Genomic DNA, 17746 nt, shown 5'->3' on the forward strand with positions numbered 1-17746 from the left:
TGGGCCAGGGGTGACTCTAGAATGTTTGTACAATATGGGTATCAAACGAAAGGTGTTACTGAGCATTTTAAGAGGGAGTGGACATTAGGTCTATAGGTGGACGCCTTTTCGAGATATCGCCATTAGGGTGGGCCAGGGGTGACTCTAGAATGTTTGTACGATATGGGTATAAAGCGAAGGGTGTTACTGAGCATTTTAAGAGGGAGTGGGCATTAGGTCTATAGGTGGACGCCTTGTCGAGATATCGCCATTAGGGTGGGCCAGGGGTGACTCTAGAATGTTTGTACGATATGGGTATCAAACGAAAGGTGTTACTGAGCATTTTAAGAGGGAGTGGACATTAGGTCTATAGGTGGACGCCTTTTCGAGATATCGCCATTAGGGTGGGCCAGGGGTGACTCTAGAATGTTTGTACGATATGGGTATCAAGCGAAGGGTGTTACTGAGCATTTTAAGAGGAAGTGGGCATTAGGTCTATAGGTGGACGCCTTTTCGAGATATCGCCAATAGGGTGGGCCAGGGGTGACTCTAGAATGTGTTTGTACGATATGGATATCAAATTAAAGGTATTAATGAGGGTTTTAAAAGCGAGTGGCCCTCAGATGTATATATGAAGGCGTTCTCGCGATATCGACCAAAATGTGGACCAGGTGATCCAGAAAATCATCTTTCGGGACTGCTAATTTATTTATATATGCAATACCACTAACAGTATTCCTGCCAAGATTCCAATGGCTGTTGATTTCGCCTTGTAGAACTTTTTCATTTTCTTCTACTTAATATGGTAGGTGTCACACCCATTTTACAAAGTTTTTTCCAAAGTTATATTTTGCGCCAATAAACCAATCCAGTTACCATGTTTCATCCCTTTTTTCGTATTTGGTATAGAATTATGCTTTTTTCATTTTTCGTAATTTTCGATATCGATAAAGTGGGCGTGGTTATGGTCGGATTTCGGCCATTTTTTATAAAGTGAATAAGTGAGTTCAGATAAGTACGTGAACTAAGTTTAGTAAATATATATCGGTTTTTGCTCAAGTTATTGTGTTAACGGCCGAGCGGAAGGATAGACGGTGGACTGTGTATAAAAACTGGGCGTGGCTTCCACCGATTTTGACCGTTTTCACAGAGAACAGTTGCCATCATAGGATCTATGCCCCTACCAAATTTGAGAAGGATAGGTAAATTTTTGTTCGACTTATGGCATTAAAAGTATTCTAGACAAACTAAATGAAAATGGGCGGAGCCACGCTCATTTTGAAATTTTCTTTTATTTTTGTATTTTGTTGCATCATATCATTACTGGAGTTGAATTTTGACTTAATTTACTTATATACAGTAAAGATATTAAATTTTTTTTTTAAAAAGTGGGCGTGTTCTTCATCCAATTTTGCTAATTTTTATTTAGCACATATATAGTAATAGTAGTAATGTTCCTGCCAAATTTCATCATGATATCTTCAACAACTGCCAAATTACAGCTTGCAAAACTTTTAAATTACCTTCTTGTAAAAGTGGGCGGTGCCACGCCCATTGTCCAAAATCTTACTAATTTTCTATTCTGCGTCATAACGTCAACCCATCTTCCAAATTTAATCGCTTTAACCGCCTTTGGCAATGAATTATCACATTTTTTCGGTTTTTCGAAATTTTCGATATCGAAAAAGTGGGCGTGGTTATAGTCCGATATCGTTCATTTTAAATAGCGATCTGAGATGAGTGCCCAGGAATCTACATACCAAATTTCATCAAGATACCTCAAAATTTACTCAAGTTATCGTGTTAACGGACAGACGGACGGACGGACGGACATGGCTCAATCAAATTTTTTTTCGATACTGATGTTTTTGATATATGGAAGTCTATATCTATCTCGATTCCTTTATACCTGTACAACCAACCGTTATCCAATCAAAGTTAATATACTCTGTGAGCTCTGCTCAACTGAGTATAATAAACTAGTTCTAAAAGTCGGCGTCAGATAGAATTTAGCATTGCGTACGACTTCAACTTTGACGACAAAGTTAAGGCGTACGAATTTAATTAAAGTTATCAGAATGAATGTCTCAATTTCAAAACATAACGAAAAGTTAGGCAACTTCCACCTTTTAATAACTTTGACAAAAGTCGTATTTTATTTCGTTTTTAAAAGATTCACGAATTGTGCTTTGACGCTAAATTCAGGGCTGAAGAAGGACTTAAGATTTCTCCCTTTTTCTTTTCCGTCATCTTGCGCCACCCAAACAAAACCCACCCAATTTATGTGGTCATTATCAATGTTACCGAAATTCTTTGCAGATCATGACCCGTTTCGAAACTCTATTGGCCAAGTCAGAGGGAAGCGCCAAGAGCTTCGACGTTGCTTGCCAGCTCTGCGGTAGGAATCACAGTATGAGGCTCTGCGCTTAGTACAGAAACAAATCGCCCTAGGAAAGGTTACGGGCTGTCCTATTCCAAAAACACTTCCCAAATTTTGTATCTCAATTTCATCGCCTTGACAACTGTAATAGCAAATATCGGTGTAAAATGTGTAACGAGAAGCATCATACTACGATTCACTTTGACGACCAACGTACTGCACGCGCAGAAACTATTGTCATCGGCGACGACAACCAATAGGACGACGAGTTGTCGATCCACTTATCGAGACCAACTAAGTCTTGGGCCCAACAAGTAGAGGAGGAAGAGCTGGAAGAAGAAACGGCTAGAGCCGAACAAAACGCCTCAACCAGCAATCTTGGGAAGCCTAGGTTTCGGCCGCTTCTACAGCAAGAAGGGAAATCGGGAAATTTCAAGAAAGAACGATACGAAAAGGATAACTGGCATTATCAAAGAGAAGCACTGCGCATTGTCAGCCTGGAGCAACTTAACGCGTAACGAGGCAAATCGAAACAAAACCGCTCCATACCAAAGTAACGCGAGAAAAGTCGCAAATAGACGAGCGCTATTACACGCCGCACCAGCAGGCTTCCGAACGGGACGCTTATACCATAAAATGACCCCATCGCCCATCATGCGACCATTTGTGCCCATCGCACCGACTGCCGTCGTGCGTATCGAATCGCGGGGCCACCTGCATTTGGTTCAAGCTATAGTCGATCCCTGCGCCACAAGCATATTCGCCGATGCAGAGCTGGTGCGCGACCTACAGTTAGAGCGTCAAGGATCAAGGCAATGCACAATAATCCTCCGCGGGAAATTCCAGTAATCTACACACTTGACCACTCAAGCCACAATTGTTGCAAGCCACTATCGGTTGAAGCCGCCATCAAATGTGGATCCAAAGATTGTCGTTCTATTCCAGTTCATGCGGCTGGCCGAACCACATTTCTACCACTCATGGCCAGTTCGGCTTACACTCGGCGCTGATTTATACGCAGAAATGATGGTGAGCGGAATGCCAGCAACAACAGTTGGCGGGCTCCTGACCCAACCGAACTTATTCGGGCTGGTAGTCTCAGGAGCCTTCAAAAAATAGAAGTTTTCATACAAGTAAGTAAATATTGCACGGAATCAAAAACCACGTATGTTTAATTAAAAATTATTTCTTTTTTCACAGGAGAACGAGACACGAAGTCCATCCTACGATGTGCAGTGCTCGCAGTCTTCATCTGCACATCAACGTATAGCCTTACTTGGACGTGCGATAGCTTGTGTGCTCTCTAAATCATCTGATTTAAATTTGTTTTGTTGCTTATGGCCAGGGGGCCGGTATGTTTAGGCCACAGGCCTAAATATATCTGCCCTCCCTCGTAGCAATTTACTTAATTAACTAACAAATTCATAAATGTGTGTTCACAAATACACACACGCGCTCATATGTATAAGCTGCAATTGTTTATGCACATATACTTTAAACTTTTTTTACTTTACTGCTATGGACCGAGTGTATAGCAACTTTTGGCGGGGAAACTCAACGAAAGTTGCTTTATAGTGGGCTCATATCTTTTCTCTGCCAAGCTCGCGGCCTCTTTTTGATTAAGTCGTCTAAGTGAAAGCATCCTGCCAACATACGTCCACGTGAGGTACGCAAAATTCCAAAATTATTTTTTAAATATTCCGAAATATCCAAATTAATTTCCACAACATTTCTTATAACTTTACTTAACACTTGTTATTTGCAATACATTTAAATAAAACTATTTGTTATCCTAAATATTAATCCGAAATTTTTGTGTTCTTATTTTTCTCGAATTTTTCTTTACATATTTAAACGATTACGTGGGTGCGCATTGGCCACCAAGTGAGTTGTGCACCGACAACTTCTGACTACACGTTGGACATTATGGTTTATACAAATTAACAGCGCCACATACATAGCAGAAAATACGATGTTCTGCTAGAAAATTTTCCCTGGTATGACCAATCTCATCACAGTTCCAACACTAAATTTTTACTTGTTTACTGTGAATGGCTGCTAGTTCGAATTCAGCCGTTTCATTCTCGGGAGAAACTAAACCTGCTTAGTCAATAGCATATACATGGCGTCGGTTTCCAGTGACTTTTGGGTTCATTAGGCTGTCCGTCGGACCACCAAGTCGCTGCGTAAAATTTTCGCCCATTTTTACCAAACGGCGCAGATTACCAATTGAGTGTACCGGCTGATACAGCAGTTTTTGTTGAGTTGCACGGCGAAGATTAATCTTTAAAATTTCGAGAAGTTCTTCTTCTCGATTTTCTCAGACTATTTGTCAATTAGGGAAGCAATGGCATCGTAATACGCTAAGAACGATTCACCGGGCATTTGTTTCCTAGACCTTACCATTTCCTACTCATAAAATCGTTAATCTTTCTAATGTTGTCGAAGGGACGCACAAATATTATACCAAACGACGTGATCTACTTGTTTGTGGTATCTCCAATACCGTTCTCGAGCCTTTCCTACAAACAGTATGTGTATGTGCTTGCACATAGCAGTAAAGTCGCTATCTGAGGTCTGATCCGTCAGGGATTTTATTCGATATATAAATTCTTCGACTCCTAGGCCATCTGTTACGTGGCTGACTGTTTGGGTGGAGAGGAACGGCGGCAAGCAGGTATGCTTGCGGGCCCAGGCTAGCTCGTACTCTTGGAGGGGGGGGGGGGGGGGGGTATTGCACCACCGACCTCACCCGCAGCCACATGAACAAAAACGTTTCATACCTGCATATGTATTGGAAAGGAAAAAGCTGAAAAAGATGTGAATATACGTGAGGGATATAGTTAGAAAGGGAAAGCGTTAGGGGCAGAAAAAGCTGGAGGACTGTCCTGTCGGGTGGAGTCTACCTTCCCTCTTCAGCGCAACTTGCGCTGAACCATGGGCGCTGTGCTGACTCTTACTTCCTTAGAGCGCCCCCAATCCTGACACTGGTCCGTCCCCTGTCACTCAGTCATTTTCTTTAAGCACTCACCTTCACTACACCTTACTGCACCCAAGCGTAGCACTCACACCAAAGGTTTAAACTTTAAAGCTTAGCCTTGCATAATTGCAGAACAGTTATATTTTCATCCATACATTCTAAAAATTTTATTAAAAATTTGAATATTTCATAAATCTCTACGCAGCTATGTATAAAAAAATCTATTGATTCAAACGAAGTAATGAAAATATGAAAAGTAAGGAAGGTTAAGTTCGGGTGTAACCGAAGAGTTGAGAGCTATGGTGACAACATAAGGGAAAATAACCATGTAGGAAAATGAACCGAGGGAAACCCTGGAATGTGTTTGTATGACATGTGTATCAAATGAAAGGCATTAAAGAGTATTTTATGAGGGAGTGGGCCATAGTTCTATAGGTGGACGCCATTTAGGGATATAGCCATAAAGGTGGATCAGGGTTGACTCTAGAATGCGTTTTTACGATATGGGTATCAAAAGAAAGGTGTTAATGAGTATTTTAAAAGGGAGTAATCCTTAGTTCCATAGGTGGACGCCGTTTCGAGATATCGCCACAAAGGTGGACCAGGGGTGACCCTAGAATTTGTTTGTACAATATGGGCATCAAACGAAAGGTGTTAATGAGTATTTTAAAAGGGAGTCGGCCTTAGTTCTATAGGTGGACGCAGTTTCGAAATATCGCCATAAAGGTGGACCAGTGGTGACTCTAGAATGTGTTCGTACGATATGGGTATCAAATTAAAGGTATTAATGAGGGTTTTAAAAGGGAGTGGTGGTTGTTGTATAGGTGGTCGCATTTTCGAGATATCGCCATAAAGGTGGACCAGGGGTGACCCTAGAATTTGTTTGTACAATATGGGTATCAAAAGAAAGGTGTTAATAAGTATTTTAAAAGGGAGTAATCCATAGTTGCATATGTGGACGCCGTTTCGAGATATCGCCATAAAGGTGGAGCAGGGGTTGCCCTAGAATTTGTTTGTACAATATGAGTATCAAAATAAAGGTGTTAATGAGTATTTTAAACGGGAGTAATCCTCAGTTCCATAGGTGGACGCCGTTTAGAGATATCGGCATAAAGGTGGGCCAGGGGTGACTCTAGAATTCGTTTGTGCAATATGGGTATAAAAAAAAAGGAGTTAATGAGTATTTTAAAAGGGAGTGGGCCTTAGTTATATAGGTGGGCGCCTTTTCGAGGTATCGCAATAAAGGTGGGCAAGGGGTGACTCTAGAATTCGTTTGTGCAATATGGGTATCAAACGAAAGGGGTTAATGAGTATTTTAAAAGGGAGTGGGCCTTCGTTCTATAGGTGTTCGCCTTTTCGAGATATCGCCATAAAGGTGGACCAGGGGTGACTTTAGAATATGTTTGTACGATATGTGTATCAAATGAAAGATGTTAACGAGTATTTTGAAGGCGTTTTCCAGATATCGAGAAAATGTGGACCAGGGTGACCCAGAACATCATCTGTTGGATACCGCTAATTTATTTATATATGTAATACCTGCCAAGATTTTAAGGGTTTTTTATTTCGCCCTGCAGACCTTTTTCATTTTCTTCTACTTAATATGGTAGGTGTCACAACCATTTTATAAAGTTTTTTCTAAAGTTATATTTCGCGTCAATAAAACAATCCAGTTACCTTACCAGTTTTCATCCCTTTTTTCGTATTTGGTATAGAATTATGGCATTTTTTTCATTTTTCGTAATTTTCAATATCGAAAAAGTGGGCGTGGTCATAGTCGGATTTCGTTCATTTTTCATTCCAAGATAAAGTAAGTTCAAGTAAGCACGTGAACTAAGTTCATTAAAGATATGTCGATTTTTGCTCAAGTTATTGTGTTAACGGAAGGACAGACGGACGACTGTGTATAAAAACTGGGCGTGGCATCAACCGATTTCGCCCATTTTTACAGAAAACAGTTAACGTCATAAAATCTATGCCCCTACCAGATTTCAAAAGGATTGGTTAATTTTTGTTCGACTTATGGCGTCAAAAGTATCCTAGACAAATTAAATGAAAAATTTTGAAATTTTCTTTTATTTTTGTATTTTGTTGCACCATATCATTACTGGAGTTGAATGTTGACATAATTTACTTATATACTGTAAAGATATTAAATTTTTTGTTAAAATTTTACTTTAAAAAAATTTTTTTTTTAAAGTGGGCGTGGTCCTTCTCCGATTTTGCTAATTTTTATTAAGCGTACATATAGTAATAGGAGTAACGTTCCTGCCAAATTTCATTATGATATCTTCAACGACTGCCAAATTACAGCTTGCAAAAGTTTTAAATTACCTTCTTTTAAAAGTGGGCGGTGCCACGCCCATTGTCCAAAATTTTACTAATTTCTAAATTCTATTCTGCGTCATACGTTCAACTCATCTACCAAGTTTCGTCGCTTTAGCTGTCTTTTGTAATGAATTATCGCACTTTTTCGGTTTTTGGAAATTTTCGATATCGAAAAAGTGGGCGTGGTTATAGTCCGATATCGTTCATTTTAAATAGCGATATGAGATGAGTGCTCAGGAACCTACATACCAAATTTCATCAAGATACCTCAAAATTTACTCAAGTTATCATGTTAACGGACGGACTCAATCAAATTGTTCTTCGATCCTGATTATTTTGATATATGGAAGTCTATATCTATCTCGATTCTTTTATATATGTACGACCAACCGTTATCCAATCAAACTTAATATACTCTGTGAGCTCTGCTCAACTGAGTATAAAAATTAACTATGATCCCAAAAAAACTTAATTAAACTAAGTTTAATTTTTCTGAATTGCACCCTAATACTAATGTCTCTAAGTTAGATATCAATTGGATAAGAAAAAAAATTTTACAAAGAATTAAAAAAAAACTTAGTCTAGGTTAACTTGTAACTAGAAATATTTCAGGTTTCACTTCAAATCGAAATTAGATACACAGGCGGAAACTAAATCCTATTATATCTGATAAGTATAAATCTCAAGCCTTTCCAATTGGTTTCTGACCCAACCTAATATACTGATGCTACTAGGTGCTAAATCCAAAATTCGAGATGCAGCCAAGTAAATGCCCATACAGTCGGAATGCGGAATTAAAAAAAATACAACACAAACAAGTAAGGAAGGTTAAGTTCGGGTGTAATCGAACATTACATACTCAGTTGAGAGCTATGGTGACAACATAAGGGAAAATAACCATGTAGGAAAATGAACCGAGGGTAACCCTAGAATGTGTTTGTATGACATTTGTATCAAATGAAAGGCATTAAAAAGTATTTTATGAGGGAGTGGGCCATAGTTCTATAGGTGGATGCCATTTAGGGATATCGCCATAAAGGTGCATCAGGGTTGACTCTAGAATTTGTTTGTACGATATGGGTATCAAATGAAAGGTGTTAATGGGTACTTTAAAAGGGAGTGCTCCTTAATTCCATAGGTGGACGCCGTTTCGAGATATCTCCATAAAGGTGTACCAGAAGTTACCCTAGAATTTGTTTGTACAATATGGGTATCAAAAGAAAGGTGTTAATGGGTATTTTTAAAGGGTGTGATCTTTAGTTCCATAGTTCGAGATATCACCATAAAGGTGGACCAGGGGTGACCCTAGAATTTGTTTGTACGATATGGGTATCAAATTAAAGGTATTAATGAGGGTTTTAAAAGGGAGTGGGCCTTAGTTCTATAGGTGGAGCCGTTTCGAAATATCGCCATAAAGGTGGGCCAGGGGTGACTCTAGAATGTGTTTGTATGATATGGGTATCAAATTAGAGGTATTAATGAGGGTTTTAAAAGGGAGTGGTGGTAGTTGTATAGGTGGTCGCCTTTTCGAGATATCGCCATAAAGGTGGACCGGGGGTGACTCTAGAATGCGTTTGTACAATGTGGGTATCAAAAGAAAGGTGTTAATGAGTATTTTTAAAAGGGAGTGGGCCTTCGTTCTATAGGTAGTCGCCTCTTCCAGATATCGCCATAAAGGTGTAACAGGGATGACTCTAGAATATGTTTGTACGATATGGGTATCAAATGAAATGTGTTAATAACTATTTTAAAAGGGCGTGGGGCTTAGTTCTATAGGTGGACGCCTTTTCGAGATATCGCCATAAAGGTGGACCAAGGGTGACTCTAGAATGTCTTTGTACGATATTGGTATCAAATTAAAGGTATTAATGAGAGTTTTAAAAGGGAGTGGTGGTAGTTGTATATGTGAAGGCGTTTTCCAGATATCGACCAAAATGTGGACCAGGGTGACCCAGAACATCGTCTGTTGGATACCGCTAATTTATTTATATATGTAATACCTGCCAAGTTTTAAAGGATTTTTTATTTCGCCCTGCAGAACTTTTTCATTTTCTTCTACTTAATATGGTAGGTATCACAACCATTTTACAAATTTTTTTCTAGAGTTATATTTTGCGTCAATAAACCAATCCAATTACCATGTTTCACCCCTTTTTTCGTATTTTTCGAATTTTTTTTTATTTTTCGTAATTTTCGATATCGAAAAAGTGGGCGTGGTCATAGTCGGATTTCGTTCATTTTTTATACCAAGATAAAGTGAGTTCAGATAAGTACGTGAACTAAGTTCAGTAAAGATATGTCGATTTTTGCTCAAGTTATCGTGTTAAGGGCCATGCGGAAGGACAGACGGACGACTGTATATAAAAACTGGGCGTGGCTTCAACCGATTTCGCCCATTTTCACAGAAAACAGTTATCGTCATAAAATATATGACCCTACCAAATTTCAAAGGGATTGGTAAATTTTTGTTCGACTTATGCCATTAAAAGTATCCTAGACAAATTAAATGAAAAAGGGCGGAGCCACGCCCATTTTGAAATTTTCTTTTATTTTTGTATTTTGTTGCACCATATCATTGTTGGAGCAGAATTTTGACATAATTTACTTATATACTGTAAAGATATTAAATTTTTTGTTAAAATTTTACTTAAAAAAAAAATTTTTTTTTAAAGTGGGCGTGGTCCTTCTCCGATTTTGCTAATTTTTATTAAGCGTACATATAGTAATAGGAGTAACGTTCCTGCCAAATTTAATCATGATATCTTCAACGACTGCCAAATTACAGCTTGCAAAACTTTTAAATTACCTTCTTTTAAAAGTGGGCGGTGCCACGCCCATTTTCTATTCTGCGTCATAATTTCAACTCACCTACCAAGTTTCATCACTTTATCTGTCTTTGGTAATAAATTATCGCACTTTTTCTGTTTTTCGAAATTGTCGATATCGAAAAGTTAGGCGTGGTTATAGTCCGATATCGTTCATTTTAAATAGCGATCTGAGATGAGTGCTCAGGAACCTACATACCAAATTTCATCAAGATACCTTAAAATTTACTCAAGTTATCGTGTTAACGGACGGACGGACGGACATGGCTCAATCAAAATTTTTTTCGATCCTGATGATTTTGATATATGGAAGTCTATATCTATCTCGATTCCTTTATACCTGTACAACCAACCAATCAAACTTAATATACTCTGTGAGCTTTGCTCAACTGAGTATAAAAAGGTAAAACCCTTTTCCCTGACCTATCTCAACAATCAAAACAAATCCGAAATCAATTTTGTACAAAGCAAAAGTAGGTCAGCAAAGTAAAAGAAAGGGTATGTAGGTGCAAATGTATGTTTGTGACGTTTTTATGTACGTACATATATTATTCCGATTTCTTTTGTCATCGCCAATTCCTCTTCTAATTTTGCAAGACTAGGAATTGACTGGCAATATATGTACACACATTCATACATGAATATATACTTCTCCAAATGTACAAGCGAGCTGTAAAGAAAAAAACACTCAAAGCATACATATATGCTCAATGCACATACATTTATCCGACACACTATTTTTTTTCTCAATACTCAGCCAGATCACTTGCTTGTGATCTTGGACATTGAGTTAGTTAGTTTAACAAAGTGTACATGACACGATCAAAATGCCTACTGATATGTACGTCCCTAGCCGGATACATGAACGAATTCTTTGCTTTTTTTTCTTTTCCGGAATGAGAGTGTGCCGGAAGCCCCGGAAATCCCAAGGGGATTGGCAAAGCGAAAAAAAAATTGTTAGTGTCAAGCTAAAATTAAAATTATTTAAATTAAGGCAAACTCAAATGAACCACGTGGGTTCTTATACGAATGTGTGGGTGGGAGTATGGTGAAATAAAAAACGAAAATTTGCAAAAAAAAAAAGAAGAAAAAGAAAAAAGAATTCTTTCCAATGGAAAAGAAACAAAAATTTGCGAGAAAAAAAGGCTAATAAAAGAAAAAAAAAATGTATTTGGTTATACCCCTTTTAGAGCAGCCTTCCGGTATTGCCTCTAATCGCTGTACGGCTGTCATGAACTCAGAGTTGTTGTTGCGAAGTCCGATGGCTGAGACAGCGGTGATGTTGTGGTTGTTGTATAGGTTGTATGCCGCCTATATGAAAATTAGTATTGGTTGTTGCTGGCCTTAGATGGCTGATCTCGTCGTCACAAAAAAAACGTAAAAAAATGTTGATGCAGTTGTTGCCGCAAGTGGGAAGTGGTGTCTCTTAGTTGTCGGGAGTGACCGCCGCCAGTACCGCTTTTAGGCTTATTTTTTTGTTGCAGATGGTGTTGTTGTGATTGTTTTAGTTGGGGCGATATATCCCCGATATGAAATCTGTGACCGCCAGTAGAAAAATGTGCAGTGGTTGTTGTTGGCGTTGCGCCGCCAATAAAAGGTTATTATCTTTATTGCTGTTGGCCTAATTCCGCCGATCCGAGTTAGATATTCGCGTTTGTGGAGCAAAAATATGTTGGTGTTGTTGGTATTACCTTAGCGTTGCCAGCACAGATACGATTTTAGTTTTTGTGATTCTTACCATACTTTCCTTGGACTTGGTTTGGTGTTTGTGGCGATGTACGTGTTTCAAATATCGCCCTGTTGTTGATTTGCGCGTGTCGTTTGTCAGTAGTTATTGCCAATGTGAGATCTTTGGTCGTTGTTTTTGTGGTGTCGACCGCCGCCAATTCGGGCCTTTTTGCCGCCAACGATTCCGGGTTTTAGCCACCTTTTCTTCAATGCCGGTGCCCAGTGTGATATTTTCGCAAATTTAAAATGATCTGGTAATATAAATTTTGATGGCGGGATCCAAATAAACAAACTACCGCACTAGGGATGTGTAGGTCTCTCAGCCTTTAAGCAGTCCACGCTCTAAAACTTTTCGCGGAACTTTCATACGCTTAAACGCTTACACAAACTAACACATACACAGATACAGATATTTAGTTCGTGTCTTGGCTGAAATGTTGCTACGTCATCAGCACTATCGTATCTACTCCAGATGGTTGCCATTTAGCTGTAGCAACCGACGTTGCAACCTCGAGGACAACACACGAAGCTGGACACATCACACGTAGTCACAGATACATCCTGCCATTCACTCGAACCAGTGCTTATGAGGAAAGACTGTCATTATAGGCTCACAACCGCCGATGGTGCCTGCACTGTGGAGCGTGTGCGTAAAAAAAAATTCAAACGCAGCCTGCAACATTTTTTTTTCCGTCCAACGTGTGGCCTCGACTCACGACTCAATTAGCGTCACTGCCATTGCCTAATTCCGTTAACTACAGACTAACACTGGGTTGATACCACTACTCAATCTACTTAATCCTATATCACAGATATTGCTCTACGTAGCTAATAGTAAATAAAATATCACACATAATAAAACTTAATAAAAAATATAAAATAAAATATCACTGGTAATAAAAAAAAGATGAAATAAAAGGATTAAATAAAATAAAATATCACAGATCATATATTCAAGTAAAAAAAATATGTAAAATAAATAAATAAATAAAAAAATCCAAATAAATGCAAAAAATAATCAAATAATTAAAAAAATGAAGAAACTAAAAAATAATTAATTAAATTATCACATACGCCAATAATTGAATAAATACAATACGTCAGTAAATAAATAAATAAAATACGTCGATAAATAAATAAATAACATAGAACAAAATTACTAACACTACAAAAAACATTAAACTATTTTGCAAAAATATCTTTAGTGTGGTATACGCCGATCTTTTTCCCATCGTTGTCGCCAAGCTCATACATCGAGTTCCCGATAATCTTTCCAACTATACACTTAATTTGCTTATGTGCTAAATTGGCGTTGTAATTATCAGCTTGGGAATTCTGTTTAAAATTTTGGCGATATACCATTTGTCCTATTTAAAATTTAACATCCCTACTTCTAGTATCGTAAACTTTCTTACTTCCCTCGTGGGCCAACTTCAGTTCTCTCATAATCTTATTCCTAATCAGTTGCAGTTTGTCACTTGAAGCCTCTATCTCGCAATCAATATCCTTTACCGCGGCCAGCTTTTGATATAGCTCGTATGATGCAGCATGCTGTATCATAGGTATACCGAAAGGGGCGTAGTACGGAGACATGTTGATGGCTGCATGTGTAACGCTGCGGAGTGTAAATGCGGTATCACTGACACATTTGTCCCAATTTTTCTGATCCTCTTTTATAAATGATCTAATGAACTGTAGGATAGATTGGTTTACCCTCTCTGCAGCGTTACCCTGACGTGAATAAAAGGCTGCTTTTACATGTTTTGTGCCATATTTCTCTAAAAAATTACCGAACATCTAAGACACAAACTGTTTTCCGTTGTCCGAATGTACGTATTCGGGCACGCCAAAAACATGAAAAACATCTTTTTCCAAAAACTTGACACCCTAGGTGAAGTTGCCCTTTTCACCGGTTTTAAGAACACCAACTTTGAAAAATGATCTAAACATGCAAAGACATAAAATCTATGAACAAACGTTGGAAAGGTCGCTCTGTCAGATTTCGTTTGCCCATCATTGGCTGTTTGTAGACATTTTGTGTTTTCTTTTCTTTGCAAATTTCGCAGCTTTTAACAAATGTGCATACATCATATACCATACCTGGCCAGTAATACTTCTGTCGTAGTCAGGACAGTGTCTTGTGGATGCCACCATGACCAGCGGACGGTGAGTTGTGAGACGACTCTACCAGCCCCAGTCGCAATTCCGACGGACCCCAGAGCTTCCAGGTCAGGTCTGCTTGAAGATCATCCCCCTGTCGAATTGCGTCCGTGTGTAAACGTAACCGTCCGATATGCATAGATCAGGTAACTTGTCTTTGTTCTCGGCCACCCTCTTTTTCAACTCCGTATACTCCTCCGACTCGAAGCACGGTAACTCGATACACTCGTCTATGGCTCTATCGTTCGTCAGTAATTCGTCCATGTGCATTCGTGAGAGTATGTTGCGAACCACGTTTTGCGCACCTTTTCGATGTTGGATATCGAAATCATAACCCTGGAGTTTCAAACTCCACTTTGCCAATCTCCCAGAAAGATCTTTCTGATTCATGAACCTTTTGATGCTGGCATGATCAGTTATTATGGTGAACAGGGTTTTCTCCACGTAAGGTCGGAATCTCTTGACACTCACTATGGCGGCATAGCATTCAAGTTCTGTAATGCTATAGTTTGTCTGCACCTTATTAAGTTTTGCCGATACGTAGGCAATAGGTGTTTCGTTCTGGTCATCGTCCAGTTGATACAAAACCCCTCCACTCCGTCAATTGATGCATCACATTGAATATAAAAACCACGATTAAAGTCAGGATGTGTGAGCACCGGTGCAGAAACCACACTCTGCTTTAAAATTTCAAATGATTTCGTTGCTTCGTCCGTCATTTCCAACTTTTTGATTTTGTCTTTCTTGAGGCAGTCGTGCAGCGGAGCTTTAATAGTCGCGTAGTCCTGTATGAAATGTCGGTACCACCCCGACATGCCCAGGAACCGTCGTAGTTGCTTCGGGATTTTCGGAACTGGAAAGTCCCTCACAGCCACCACTTTAATGGCATCTGTCCTAGTGCATCCATCTCCGACTACGTACCCTAAATATGGTACCTCATAAAACAAAACTTGCTATTTACTACATTAATAGTTAGCTTAGCCTCACGAACACACCCAGCGATCTTTTCCAATAAACATATTGAGATACAGACATTGTGGTATTACCACAATACAAGATATTTGTATTTATTTAAATAAGCCTAGCTTGTAATGCACAACCAAATGAATTTCATTTTCGACCACACACAAATAACTCATAGCGGCATAGATAAGTTATATTGAACCCAGCGGGGAGCCGTATCCGTTTACAGTTGTTTAACCCATATGCGTCACACTGACTAGCTCACGTATCGATCAGCATGCCTGATCGACAGCGTCGGTTTGTTAGTGCGACTGACCAAATATTATTACATAGTTAGGTAATAAGAATATTCTGCTGACTAGGTATATAGAAATAGAATGTAGTTATTCTTAGTGTGTAAGTATTGTATGTAAATGTTGTAATAATATTGCAAGTAATTTTACTATAAAAGAGAAAGTATTCATGAATAAAAAACAATCAGATTTCTGCGCTGAACATTAGCGCCAGCAAAATCTATTTTGTTTTAATTTCAGTTAATATATTATATGGCGATCCTGCCAGACTAGATTTATAATTGGCAAAACTGCTTAAAATCTAGCTGGAGGAGACCCTGCAAAATTTAAACAAAAAGTAAATTCATTAAATTCTGCCAATAAAGCAAAAGGAACAAATTTCCCTTTTTAAGACATTTTTATTTCCACGCTCAAAAATCGAGCGAAGGATCATACTTGCAGACAAGGCCAGCAAAAGGACAACACAAAAAATTATACAGCTCAGATTAACAGAGGAAGGAGCGCGCAGGTGAAGTGGAATATACACCCCAGGATAAAAGCATTAGGCGTGAATAGCAGGTGAAATGAAATATATACCACGGGATCCCAGCATTGGACGTGAATAACAAGTTGGAGAAGCAACAACTAAAAAAAAATATTTTAGAATAAGTACGTATATTTTTAGAATAAATTGAGCGGCCTCAGGGCCGCTTACCCATTAGCAAAAATTCGATTTTTGCTTAGGAATTTTTTTATGAACAAATTTTTTTACAAAAAGTTTGATGTCAACTTTGAAAATGGCACAAACTAAACCTAAAAATGGAGAAAAGCCCAATGTGGCGTAGAAAAAATAATATTATAGCATAAAATTTAATTTTAAACAATACTTTGAAAAAAAATTTTTTTTTCACTTTTAAGAAAACTAGAAATGTTAAAAATATTAACTTTAGAAAATTTTTTTAAGAAAATCAAAAATTTTAGAAACAAATTTTAAACAGTAATTTCTATAATATTAATTAAATAAGGAAAACTAAAAGTAACAAAATTCTTCTTAGATCTTTATAATGTCAAATAAATAAGGCAAAACGGCATAAAAATTAATTTTCAAAATGTTATGTAAATTAAATAAAACGTAAATTGAGACAATCAAATAATATACAACAACGCATTTAAATATATACCAAGAAATGAATAAATGGCAAGAAATTTATGACAAATTATCAGAAGAAACAATTAAAACGGAAAATACATATAAATGCATAAATAAAAACGTCACGCTAAAAACAGAAACCATAGTAAAATATGTAAACGCGATCGTAGAAGCCCTAAATAATATAGGACAGGTAATCAATACAGTAAATATTATACTCACTAAGAACACCAAACAAAAGCTTACCAATTCTTTTCCCACGTACGCGACAAATTAGTAACCCTTTAGCAAGATACAACATAGCAATACCTATACCAACTACATTAGAGGAAAATCTCCAAGTTGATTTTAGCTCAGTTCTAACCGAACTTTCCCGAAACCGCACCCCATCACCAGCATTGAGTCACACTTCATCAGTCGAAGAACATAAATCACTAAATCTCCCACTTATTAATATCACAATGGCACAAACAGTAGTAGAATTCATCAAAACTGCCTCATCAGTGCTACCAAAGTTTGATGGCAAGCCTGAAAATTTGCACAGTTTCTTAGATGTCCTTGATATCCTCGACCAAATCAAGGGTAATCATGAAGCCTTAGCCATAACCATGGTCTTTAACCAAGCTAAAAGGCACTGCAAGACATTTTATTAGCAACGAAACTACAATTGCACAAATAAAATTAAAATTGAGAACGGCAATAAAAGGCGAGTGAGTAGAGGTTTTGACAGCAAAACTCCTAAATATCCAACAGCGCAGCAAAACTGCAAACCAGTATACAGCGGAAATAGAAAAGATAACTAGGTCCTTGGAGGGAGCATATATATGTGATGGCTTAAACCCAGACTTAGCAACCAGATATGCAACTCAAGCAGTAGTCAAAGCGATGTGTAAGAACTGTTCCAACGAGAAAGTAAAAATGAATATGGAAGCAGGAACGTTGAACGATGCGATTTCCAAATTTACAAATAGCTGTACCGAC

This window comes from Eurosta solidaginis, chromosome X, assembly GCF_040869045.1.
Source record: "Eurosta solidaginis isolate ZX-2024a chromosome X, ASM4086904v1, whole genome shotgun sequence".
NCBI classification, from domain to species: domain Eukaryota; kingdom Metazoa; phylum Arthropoda; class Insecta; order Diptera; family Tephritidae; genus Eurosta; species Eurosta solidaginis.